At 43.2% G+C, this 12,130-nt stretch overlaps 1 protein-coding gene across 3 annotated transcripts in view; it reads right to left on the minus strand.

The window, feature by feature from the left end:
* Positions 1-12,130, minus strand: part of GRM3 (glutamate metabotropic receptor 3) — a 106,585-nt gene that overhangs the window by 66,095 nt on the left and 28,360 nt on the right. Inside the window, exon 2 of one of the 3 annotated variants that reach the window (XM_069801678.1) lies at positions 1,280-1,378. The exons of 1 other annotated variant lie outside the window; for it this stretch is intronic. The gene's annotated coding sequence lies outside the window, so the exon portion shown is untranslated. Of the gene's footprint in view, positions 1-1,269; positions 1,379-12,130 lie in introns of all 3 variants that reach the window. One more of the 3 variants, XM_069801676.1, reaches the window with a different exon arrangement.

Genomic DNA, 12,130 nt, shown 5'->3' on the forward strand with positions numbered 1-12,130 from the left:
TCATGACAAGCATCAACTAAAACGTCAGCACACACCGTTCTGGAAAGCACGAGTGATTATTGATATTAATTATTCATATATTTCAATTTTATTTAATAATTGGCTTATTTCTATGTTCACATTACTGTGCCCTTACTCCAACACTTACGCACACTCAAAGGTCATCCTATAAATACATTTAATACTTCCACAAATACAAATGCTTTTCTTTGTTTTTTGATGTTTACTTGCTTGACTGGAGCATTCCACTTGAGCCTCGTACCCTAGTTAGTTACAACAGATTGCGAAGTGGGATTCATGCCTGGGTAAAGATAGTTTGCTTGCTTTACAACACCAAGATAAATGCCGGTCTGAAGCATCGTCATGAGGTCAATCAGGTCTAAGATTTTAAGCACCGAAAGATTTACAGTTCCATTTTGACAGCCCCTCTGCTCCTCCTCCCCTTTCCCCCAGCAATAAGACTCATTTAAAGCTTTAAAATATGGGAAGCAGAAAAGGAGTCATTAATTTTACTTACACAACAGCATTCGCACTTGCAAGGTTTTGACAGCTTCACTAAACTCAAAGGAATTCAGATCGCTAGAGCAAATGAATGCGTACCAATACTCGTATTGAAAGGAGGTAGTTTTCAGGGCTGAACACATATTTTCTTCCTGCAGGAAGCTGACACTGATGAGAGTATGTAGGATGTTTTACTACCGCATTCACGTGATCCTACTTAATGTTCTTTTTCCTCCTGTTCAGCATATTCTCTTTGTGTTTCTGAAATCAATAGAACTGCAGCAAGTCAACAGATTATTTCAGTATCTCTTAGGATGCACTGCCTTTACCACCATACTTAGTACCTATTGTTTTTGGTAAGGCAAATAGACTCCTTAAATGTTATATCTGCTACTTAGAAAGTTCAGTTGTTGACTGTGCCTTTTGGGGGATGAGAAATCCAATTGCAGAAAGCTAAACATATATGCATGGAGCTGAATGATTTTGGAAACAAATACTGTGGGATTTTATTTTTTATCACTGTCATGATTTTGGATGGAAAATGGAAAACTTGCAATGAATTCATAATAGGCCATTGCATTTCCATCTGAGACAGAAGGAGTGTGCTTACTTCTTCAGAAGGGAAGACAGATGAAGACAGGCAAGCTGCAGAATAAAACAAGAATTAAGTGGTAGCCACTTGCTGATCATTGTTCTGTTATCTGTCCATTATCTGTCTGGGTGTAGGTAGTAAATACCACATGAATTTAAATAAAACCCATTACTCACACTCACTTACAGACGCGAAGATAAGAGTTGCTTGACAGATCTTCCACAGGAAACTTGGATGTAATTGAGCCCGTTGCTGTGTTGATTCTCCTCCAGCAAAATCCTCTACCTGTGCAGGAATATTTTAAGACCTCACTAAATTTGAAATGGTGACAGAGTGTTAGGGTTTTTCGCTTATTTGTTTTTCGTATCATTATTGGATCTCTACAATAACAGATGGTGAAATCTCTCCTGAGTAAGCCAAATGCCAGTGCTTTTTCTTACAGGATGTCATGCAAAAGCGCTAACAGCTCGGCTCCTATTAGTACTAGAAACTGATGGGCCTGCTCCAGTGCCTTTTAAAGTTCCTGGGTGTCTTTGGATCAGCTCCTTGACACATCTGAATGAGGCAGGCAATCTGCTTTAAACACTTCCTTGTTATTCCCAGAGTTTCTGTTGGACATGCTCTTAAACAAGCTAATAATCTCTCTTTAAACAACACTTTCTTTTTATAATACACAGGCTCCCTTATACACAAGTGGAAGGTCAGGGCAGTTGGCAGGTAGGTTTAAAACACCCATTTGCTTTTCCTTCTTGAATGAGGGACTGCTTGTTTCTGAGATGGCCACTGCTGGTAGCTTGTGTTTGCAGCAAACACCTATAAGTTTACAGTTGACGGAGATTAGATGGGTGACAATCATTTTGACCAGGCTTGTCTTGGCCCTTTCCCTGCGTCTTTTGCTGTGCTATACTGAAGAAACATGGCTTAATGGCTATAAAGGGATACTTAGAGTTATTTCATGCTCCTAGAGCTGTCCTAATTGACTCTTTTCTCTCATCATGATTAACTTATGAGCTGATGATCAGGAAATCTCAACTGAATTCACAGTTCTGTGTCAGGTGTGACTGTAGGCACATTACTCCATCCCTGTAAGTCCCATATTCCCCACTGGTGGTATGAGAGAAGTTGGAGTCCTTTCATCACACTGATGGGCTGTGAAAGTAAGTTTGGGTATATTTATAAAGTCCATAAATTTAGATTTTCTTCTATTATATCAACCTGTGTTTCATGTTAGGATTCTTATTTTCAAGCATACATACCTATTTATGTTCATTTGTTTCATTGAATTACTTTTTGATTTATGGATCAAAAGGTTTTAGAATATACGTTGCTTAGAACACGACTGTGAAATGCATGAATCGAGGAGTATATAGATATCTTAAAACTCTAGCAGCATTTGGCTGTTAATTGGGGTTGCGGGGGAGGAAATGTGGACAAATGTGTTCGAGAAGCACCTGTAACAAAAGTCCTAAGCCAATGGCTCCCAACTGACAGTGCTCAATGCGTCACTGCACAGGCACAGAGCAAAACTCCAGAGCCCTAGAAGAGAAGGCAGACTGGTGGCATACTGAGCAGGGGGGGCCTGCAGCTGGTGGGGAGGGACAAGATGCTGCTGGGTTAGTCCTGAGATGCCTTTCTCAGAGCTGGAGGGAGGTGGAGGGAGGTGCTCCTGCATCCGTGTAGTCCATGGCATTTATCCTTCTCTGCATGTATTCTCTCCTCACCAAAAAGCTTGCCTGTACTTCACTTGCTTCGTCTCAGACACCATCAGAGGAGGAGGAACTCATGGTGGTCCCCAGACAAAGAGGGATTTGTGTTGTTGAACCTCTGGTCTGAACATGTCCCAAACTGGCGCTCAGGTTTGAGTCTTTCCTTTGCACTTAAAGAAAATGGCAGATAAGTGCTTCTCATCCCCTCCCTGGTTCCTCAGATGAGATAGATACCTGGATTTGTGACAAATATTGTAGTTTAAGCATTGTGTAAGTATAACTAGGAGTCCTAACAAGGCAGAACGCTCGCTGCAGTAGGTTTTATACGCATGCCAAGAGGGAGTCCTTCCCTCTTTATCTCTGGGACTGTCTGTGTTGGATAACAGCCAAAAGCTGGCAGTGGACACTGAGTGACTCTGTAGCAACAGGGACTAGATATCTGCAGACCTGATGCAACCCTAGTTACGTACAGATGTTCATGGGTTTGGACTTTCATTACTCTAGGCTCCTTTGTTTTCCAGAAGGATAAGCCCTGACTTTATCCACTTTGGCACTTTCCTTGAGAGAGGAGACAGATAGCAGAGGGACAGAGGAAAGAAGGGGATTCATATGAAATGTCTTAAAGGAGAGTAAATTTCTTTTGACTGCTTCCTGTGGAGTTTTCATATTTATTGGGAAGGAAATCATGTCATTGACTCCCAGAGAAGTGCTGCATCCGTTTGAAGGTACATATTGTGTCAAACCTCAGTGTCTCTCAGACATGACATGTGACAGCTGAAATCATTTGGGATGCTCCAGTTAAAGGAATTGAGGTCCAAATTCCCGGGAGCTGTGGACAGTTTCTGTATATAAAACTCTCTTTGAGTATAAAGGGGATTTTTCAAAAGCATTGAAAATCTGGTTTAGCTGCTCTCATAGAGTTAATTCTGCATTCTCTTGATCACCCAAATAGCCCTTCACTACATCTGATCCAGTTTCGCTGCAATTATCTTAGCAAATAGGATGGGACATGGACCACTCTCTAGTCTGGATACCATCTGGCACAGCTGTGCTGTACCCTTACAGCTAAAATGTCTGGCACTCCAGAACTGGATGGTCACATCCCAGGAGTCTGTTGTGAACGCTGCTGGGGCTGAGACAGATAGTCTCCAGCCTCTTCCCAGGAGTTATCTCGGGAGAGTTTTCTCAGTCAAAACTCAAGGGCCAGAGACTGTGTTAGCAATTAAGTGATATGGATGATCATATTCTGGTGTCTGTCACTGTTTAAGACCTGTAGTTGCAACCTTCGAGCTCCTCTGTCATGAATACGGATGTTCAGAACTGTGCACAGTTCAGATGAGGATGCTAGACACTAGTGTCAATAGCTATGTCTAGTCTCATAAATTAAATTTACGTGGGACCATTCTCAGGCAATGAGATCATTAGGCCCACAGTGGTGCACCCCCATACAGCTAACCTCTCTCAGCCTCTAAAACAGGGTGCCCACATTGAAAATGCATATGGTGAACGGTCCCCACTATGTGCTAAGTCCCAAGCCATGTCTAGGAAGTATTTGGGACACTGTCATGTCCCAAAAGAACTCCGTGATTTAGGTCAGAACTATGTCAGTGATCATTCAAGCAATTTCTCAGTGTGGGCAATCGGATTATATTGTCTAGGAGTTTCCACTGGCACCATTTAGCTTAATAGTAATACACAAAGACAGTCCTCACTACTTCTGCTAGAGAAATCTTGCCTGATGCATCCTAGCACTGAATTTGCTTTGCTAATAGCTGCATCAAGATTATTCCTGGGCATCCTCTTGTGGATGAGAAAACCTGTGTGTCTTTTCCTAAGAGGTCTACAGCATAAGCTTCCAGGTGCTAACAGGAATTCCTCATACTTTCCTAAAGCTGAAAGCTCCTTTGCCGAAAACAACAGAGGAGACACACATACAAGCAGTGAATGCAACTTCCAGGGTATAGACAAAAAGGATATTTTCTGTAGATGCAAGGTAGTGTTGGTGCCATTGCACAGGATACCACTTAAAACTTGTGTATAATCCATGTATTACTGTGAAAATAATAACAGAAATAGGAATAGATGCAGAAAAGGACTACTACAATAACCAGGGGACGGGTGAGCCTGTTTTAAGGGAAGAGAGCAATGTGGCTTCACTTATTTAGCTGAGTAAAAGGAAAGCTGAAGTTTTTGACAGCTATCCGTAGACACTTCAGGGGGCTGAGTACTCAGCAGGGAGGAGACTAAAAGACATTTCTGGCACAAGAACAAATGATGATAACCTGGTCCTGAATAAATGGACATTGGAAATTATAAAGAAGTTTCTAAACAGCAGAGGAATGAAGTTTTGGAAAAGTCTTCCAACAGCAGGAATAAGAGCCAAAAAATCAAAATTGAAGAGGGAGCTTAAGAAACCCATAGAAGAGAACATATGACCTGATGGCGCATGACAGCAGGAACTGAACTCAGTGACCAAAGAGGTCCCTTCAGATTCTATCTCTGATGATCTGAGAAGTATCTAAGGAGACCATGTCCCATTGATCTGCAATGACAGAGAAGGTGGAGACTGAGTCTCAGTCTCTCCAGAGCTAAATGCAGGATGATGTCCTTGAGCAACAGTCCTGCCATTCCGTATAATAGCAAAAGAGCCCAGGAATAGCTTCTGTGCAGACACACACAGTAACTTGATACAACACAGCTGGGGAAGAATGGACTGAAAGAGTTATTTACCCTAATCTGTGTTTGCAGTATCTTTTGTCCTGGGTATGCTATAAGCACAAGAAATAAATAGGCAGATATCTAGATACAAATTTTAAACCCATCAGATCTTAAATGCAAGAGCTTTTGTATCCAAATGGCTGCTTCATGCCCTAAATTCTCTGAGTTGTGCTTAATCCTTTCAGCACATAAGGCATGTAAAAACCACCCACCCACTACTTCAGAGCCATTTTTCTTCATCTAAATGAAATTTCTTTAGTTCCATTCATCTTTACAGCTCATTCAACAGGTCCCTCTGCAGCAGTGAAGGGAAGCATGTTTCAATGTGCTAATCCAGCTCGGAGATGGATTAATTGACTCACAGGCCCCTCTGATCACTAGCCAGATGTCTCTCCCCAGCTGGCAAGCCTTACTAATTTTCTTGTTGTTGTTGTTGTTAATTCTGGGTTTCCAGCCAGCGGGGGCCCTTCTCCACTCAATCAAGGGCAACATGCCCTCTGCCGACATTTTGTGTTCTTTGGCCTGCTTTCCCTTGGGCAAAGAGATTCAGCTATAAACCTCCTCTCCTGGCTCTTTGTCATCTGGCCTGTGGCCCCTGGAGAGAAGTCTCCTGGTGCAGTTGCACTTGCGTGTCTGGCGTGTTGGGCCACCACGGGGCAGCGCTTGTGCATGCTCAGGGTGGGTGATGGAGGCATATGGGGCCTGCAGTGCCAATTTCAAGAAGTGGTTCAAAATTTCAGGTCTGTGCATTCAGTTTTTGGGGAAAAAAAGAGGCTCGTAACGAGAGTTAGAAGCATTTCCTTCACCAGGCTGGGTGCTACGCAATGACATGGGAGCAAACTCTCAAGAGTGCTTGGAAGGACTGAGTACGAGTAGGCCAGTTAGGACACTAAATTGGGAAGCACTGTAACATAAAGGATGGTTTGAAGATGGGATGTGTGAGTGCTCCAGGCTCCATTCCTGATTCTGTCATTGGCCCTGATGTCTTGAGCAAGACACTTCACTTTTCTGGTACTTCTGTTTTCTCATGGCTAACAGAGGTTTAATGATAACCTTTTTTTAAAAATATCTACTAATAAGCAAGAGACGGTGTGAATTAAGTATCGCTTTCATCGCTGAACATACAGCTGTGTATTTTCAGTGTAAAGGCTTCTGCAGTGACTTGCAGTGATTTAGCTAAAACTGTGTTACTGCTGAATGGGAAGGTGTCAATTTTGGCCAGACTGTAGAACATTGCTCTTACCCAATGTCTTGGGTCTTTACTGTGATTACATTGAGTAGAAACTTAATCTATCAAGAATTCATGTGTATGGTGCAACCTTTGTTCACCTCAGCAGTGACTTCCTCACACAAGTTTTGGGGGGTAAGTTGTCACTGAAAGAGGACAGCTGAGAGTACTGGCAGCAGTAGGAATATCTGAAGATTTGTACTTTTTAACACCAAGACCATGGAGCCCAGCTATACATATAACTCAACCGACCTTATGGTTTCTGAATCATAAAAGTGGAACCCTGGTTTTCTAGTTTCTCACAAATGGGGGTCATTTATCCCAAGCTATAAAAAAATGAATTCCTGGACTATATGAATCCTTTCCCTTTCTCTTCCTTTCCCCTCCCCTATAATAAGCTGACAGAAAGCAGTTGCCCAGAATAGAAAAAAAACAACTCCCAAACACTTCTCCTTGACTGCACAGTTGTTTTTTTTCATTAGAAAAGAAGTTGCAAAATATTTTTTCATGACAAGATCAAGAAGAGCACAGCTTGAGGAGAGAGAAATAAGAAGTTCATCTAAGGTGTGAACATAAGAGTTCGGCTGCATTTGCTACGGACCAAACACCTCCTACTCCAATAAAAAATGGGGAGAAGGTAATTTCTTCAGGATTAGAGCAGTTGCTTACAATTCATAGGGATGTAAATAAGAAGAAAATCTCACTCTTGTAATTTAGCATCTTTGGTCTTTTTTAGCTTAGGTACGTGCCTTGTATAAATCTCTTCACTAATTTCTTCCCACATTAGGCATAGCCCCGGGGAAGTTGTTTTACAGGGAACTTAAGGCTTCGACCTTTGATCACTGTAACCTGGCTTCTCACAACCCCGAAAACAAGTGTCTAAAAAAATGAAATGTGAACAACATGCACCATCAATATCAATTACTGCGTTGTTATGTGGTAAATTTTCCCCACAGGGGGTGAGCAATTCACTTGACGTGTTTGGCAAAGGGTTTGATTCTCCTCCCCTCTCGCAGCGATGTGATGCTGACATCTCTCTCTACACTTCAGTGGGGTGCAGAGCGGAGTAAGGGAGCGCAGAGTCAGACCCAAAGCCTCCGCGAGCACAGAGAAAAGTGGTCTCTGTCAGGAGAGGGTTTATGCAGTCTGAACAGTGAGCTGCAATCTTTGAAGAAAAGACTTCAAAGAAAAAAAGAGAAAAGAAACAATGTCTAATCTTCATACAAATGTGCTCAGGGGTCTCTGAAACTCAGAAGCTTCCAAGATTTAAGAATTAATTATCACTTGCCAGAAGCAAGCTTTATTCACAGGTAACGGTTACAGCAATCCGAGTCCTTTAGGTGTAAAATTCATGGAATTATATTGAACTGGTTAAAGCTCAGTAAATCACCGTATTTCCCTTCGGTGTACTTGCACATTTTCCAAATGTTTGATCTTATCCTTCACATTGTTTATGCAGGATATATGATAGCAGCTCCTAAAGTTTCATCTTTCAAAGGAGATACACTTGGAAATATTTTGGTACAAGCACTGTGACTTGCAGGTTTGCATTAAAACATGCAACAAAGCGGTCCAGCTTCTCAGTTCCTGTAGAGCAACGCAGCCCTGCTGGCTTCTATTTACTGCAGCAAAAGACAAGATTCTAAATCATTTGTCAGCTCCACAGCTGTATAAATAGCGAGGAGCACTGTGAATGACTAAAAGCAAAGCACTGCTGTTCCGATTCCTCTTAGCGGAACGGTGTGTGTAAAATGTCCCTCAGGCCAGCTGAGGTATTCAGGATATCTCAACACCTCACAGGCTTTATTGTATTTGTCCTTACAATATCTTTTTGAGTAAGCACTCCTGGTATAGCCGTTTTACACCTGAAGTTTTAAACCTAAGGAGGTGATATGAGCCAGTTGCAGGGCAAGTTAGTGGTGAAATCAAGAATTAAACATTGAGGCATCTGGAGGGCTCAGTTATGCGATGAAGTTATTGTGATCAAGAAAGTGAATAATTTATTGTGAATATCTGACCAGACGCATAGTCAGCCCACGGTAAAGTGTAGTTTAAATCCTGCATTTACGGCAAGCTGAAGGTGTGAACCCAGCTGGCTGGTGTGGCTCAGCTGCTGCACAGAAATACATTAACCCGCAGCAACTTGATTGCACATCCCAGCCCTCTCTTCTATAAAGCACTCTCTGTCTTTTGTCTTTAAGACTTCAGTGAAAACAGGTGCTGCAGAAGCTTATGAGAGATATGCACCTCCGCAGGGAACCAGTTCCCTGACACAAACAAGGGTCTTCAGACCCAGAGCAGCTGTATCTGATATACAATTAAAAAAATTGCCTCTCTTAAAATGTCAGTGAGCCAAGGCACCTGTACAGAGGAGAAAGGGAATGAAAGACAGAGACCAGGTCAAATGTAGCCACTTTGAAAGAATGAATCTCGCTGGCAGGATTGCAATTGCTTCATTTTGTGTTTATAGCCATATGGCTTTTGAGGTTAGATGGAATTTGTCTTGATATTTGCCCACCAGCAGTCAGGAGGCATCTGTAACTGTTGTCTCCCCATACATATGAATACTTTGCATCCTAATAATAAGCAGACCCAACCACTAGGCACCCCCAGAATTGCCAAAGAGGTAGCAAACATAGATCTGCTTCTGTTTGGGAGTCACTGGCCATCACAGAGGGTCTAAACAACGCAGGGGCATAGCGTTATCCCATGTTAGCATGCAGAAGGATGCAAAGGACAGAGTTTGACCCTGGTGTTGCATTACAGGCAGGGCTGTGGGTGTTTGTTTTCAAAGGAAATTTTCTTCTGCGAACATTCAGAAAAAATCCCAGGCAGTCTTCTCTCACTGACTGTGGCAGCTCCCAAGACAACAAAACCGAAGGTAACTGGTGCTGCCTCTCCCTCCAAATGGGAGATGTTGATATTTCAAGTATTTGTTTAACTGCAGATAGTTGACACAGCTTGTGAGAAATTATTCTGGGAGGAAAGGAAACCTCCCAAACTCCTCCGCTTCCTTTGCCCTGGGCTCCTCTCGGCTCCCACTGGGTGCTCTGAATCACCTCACCAGGAATGTCCCCGCTCCAGAGCGGGGTCCTCCACCCGTTCCGCAGGATTAATGTTTTCCTGCAGCCAGCCCCTCGTGCCAGAGCCAGGGATTGAGGGGTGCACAGGGAGCAGACCCTCGGCGGCTATAAAGGGTGCTGGCATCAGTGGGGCCAAGCTGCCACCCCTCAGCCCAGACGGGGTAGATACAGATAAAGTAGACTCTGGCCCCAAGTGACTTGCTACCAAAACAAGCAATCTGGTACTGAGCTATTTTTGCCCGGTGGGGGATATTTGATGTGTTTGTTCTAAGATTTTGGTGTCACTTATCACATGCCTGTTATAATGCATTGCCTGAGGCATAATTAAATTCAAAGGGCATGTCTGTGTTGAAAGGGAGGGCTGCAATTTGTTGGTGTTAGGATTTTTCATTAAAAACCAAGCAGTTTTTCTGACTGGCAGGAACAATGGTTACAGAACAAAAATGCTATTAAAAAAAGAGAAGGTAAAGGCTTTTCTTTTTTTTTAACAACTACCTGCCTGACATTCCCACACTGACTTGGAATAAAGCCCAGCATTTAAAAATAGCGGGATTGTAACAGCAAGACAAGGCAAAGAGAAGAGCCTTGACGTTAAGAAAGGTCTGGCAGGTGACAGGTATAGCTTACATATGTATATATGTATGTATCTTTATACATACAAATATCTATATCTATATGTGTGTGTGTGTTTGTATGTGTATGTGTTTCATCTCCAGATGAGAAATTTGCCTTTGCTGCTGAGGTTTCCCTGAAAGCTCAGTTAATTAGTTCTCATAACACCCATGGAGGCAGACATTAGTATCATCCTTATCCGCAGATGAGGAGATAGGAAAGAGCACAGAGAGAAGGAAGCACAGAGAGATTAAGGGATTTCTACTACAGTAAGTTCAGTGCAGAGCTGGGAATTCAGTCCAGCAGGCAAAATCTTAACCCTATTAAAAGCAATGGGAGACTAACTTAAGAGATGCCTGGATTTGGCAATTTTGCTTGCTTTGTTCAAACCTATCTGATCTGTTCACAGTTACATGTGTCCTGATGATGCCTTGAAAAGAAAATCACACCTCTGACTGTCTGCAGCTCCTGGTCAAATCTCAGCTGAGTCCCGCAGTCCCAGAGCTTCATAACAGGAGCTGAATCTTTCTGTGAGGGACTCCGTACCACACATTTACATATATCTCAAAAAATAGTCTGGAGTGATAAGTGAAGTAATTTAAGATCTTCCTAAACTGATTATTCTATTCTCCCAGGCCACCAGGGTCACAGGAACTGAAATTTTACATCTCTAGTTGCTATATTCCACAGCACAGTACTATCAAGAAATGGCTGGAGGGTTTCAGCTACACTTAAAATAGATTGGGCAAAGCCCGCTCATTAAAGGAAAAAAAAAAAAAAAAAAAAAAAGATGTCCTCATTTTATAATGGCTTTCTTGCCTTCTTGCTTATATACTTGTTCCAGGGCAATATTTTCATGTTATTATGGTGTTTTCAGCTCTTATTTTTAAGTTCAGTTCATTAATGGTGGTAGAACACTTTGAAGTAGAAAATGTAAGTGCTAAGTGGTATCACTGACACACTTTCAAGGCAATGCTTTTGCCTTCCCAGAGGTCATGTGAAGCAAATGTGTCACACCTGCAAATGCGCATAAATTGCTGCTGGCAGTAGAGGGCCAGATTTCCCTCGAAACTGTTGCAGCAGCTGTACGCTGGCTGCAGGTGCCTGGAAGAGGATTCCTCTTTTTGGCAGGGGGCTGGTCTGCCAAAGAGGGGTCTGCCAGCTAGAGACCGAGTCCCCAGCCCTGCTGTGAGGAGCCTGGCAGCAAAGCAGCTGTGGGGCAGAGCTCCACTGTCCGGTACTTCTTATCCGCTGGATAAAAATCCCCTAAACACACCTGAAAGTCATGCAGTGACTTCTCCAGTGTTGGGCACCAAATCTCCGAAGTTTGTTATTTCTCAACAAGAGCGTAACAGGCTGAGGAGCGCAGCGCGTATTGGGTTCTGGGGGGAGGACGGACTGCTGGGGTGGGCAGCAGGTGGACCTGCTGGAGCATCTTTGAACACGGGAACTGTTTCATGGGGCTTGTCTGCAGCTGCGGTGCGGTGCTGCCGAACACCGGGCTCTACTTCTCGCTCGCCTCCAGCCTGAAGGATCACAAGGGCAGGAGACAGGTTACCAACACCCGAGACAAGGTCTTCTCTGTGTATCTGTACACTCCTATAGCCTGCTTGAGAAGTCTGCAGCGTCCGGGTTAATTTGGAAAATCTGCTACTGCGACTGTGGCCCGGCTGCTTGTGTTCCCTCCCCA

The sequence above is a fragment of the Haliaeetus albicilla genome, chromosome 14 (assembly GCF_947461875.1).
Source record: "Haliaeetus albicilla chromosome 14, bHalAlb1.1, whole genome shotgun sequence".
Taxonomy (NCBI): domain Eukaryota; kingdom Metazoa; phylum Chordata; class Aves; order Accipitriformes; family Accipitridae; genus Haliaeetus; species Haliaeetus albicilla.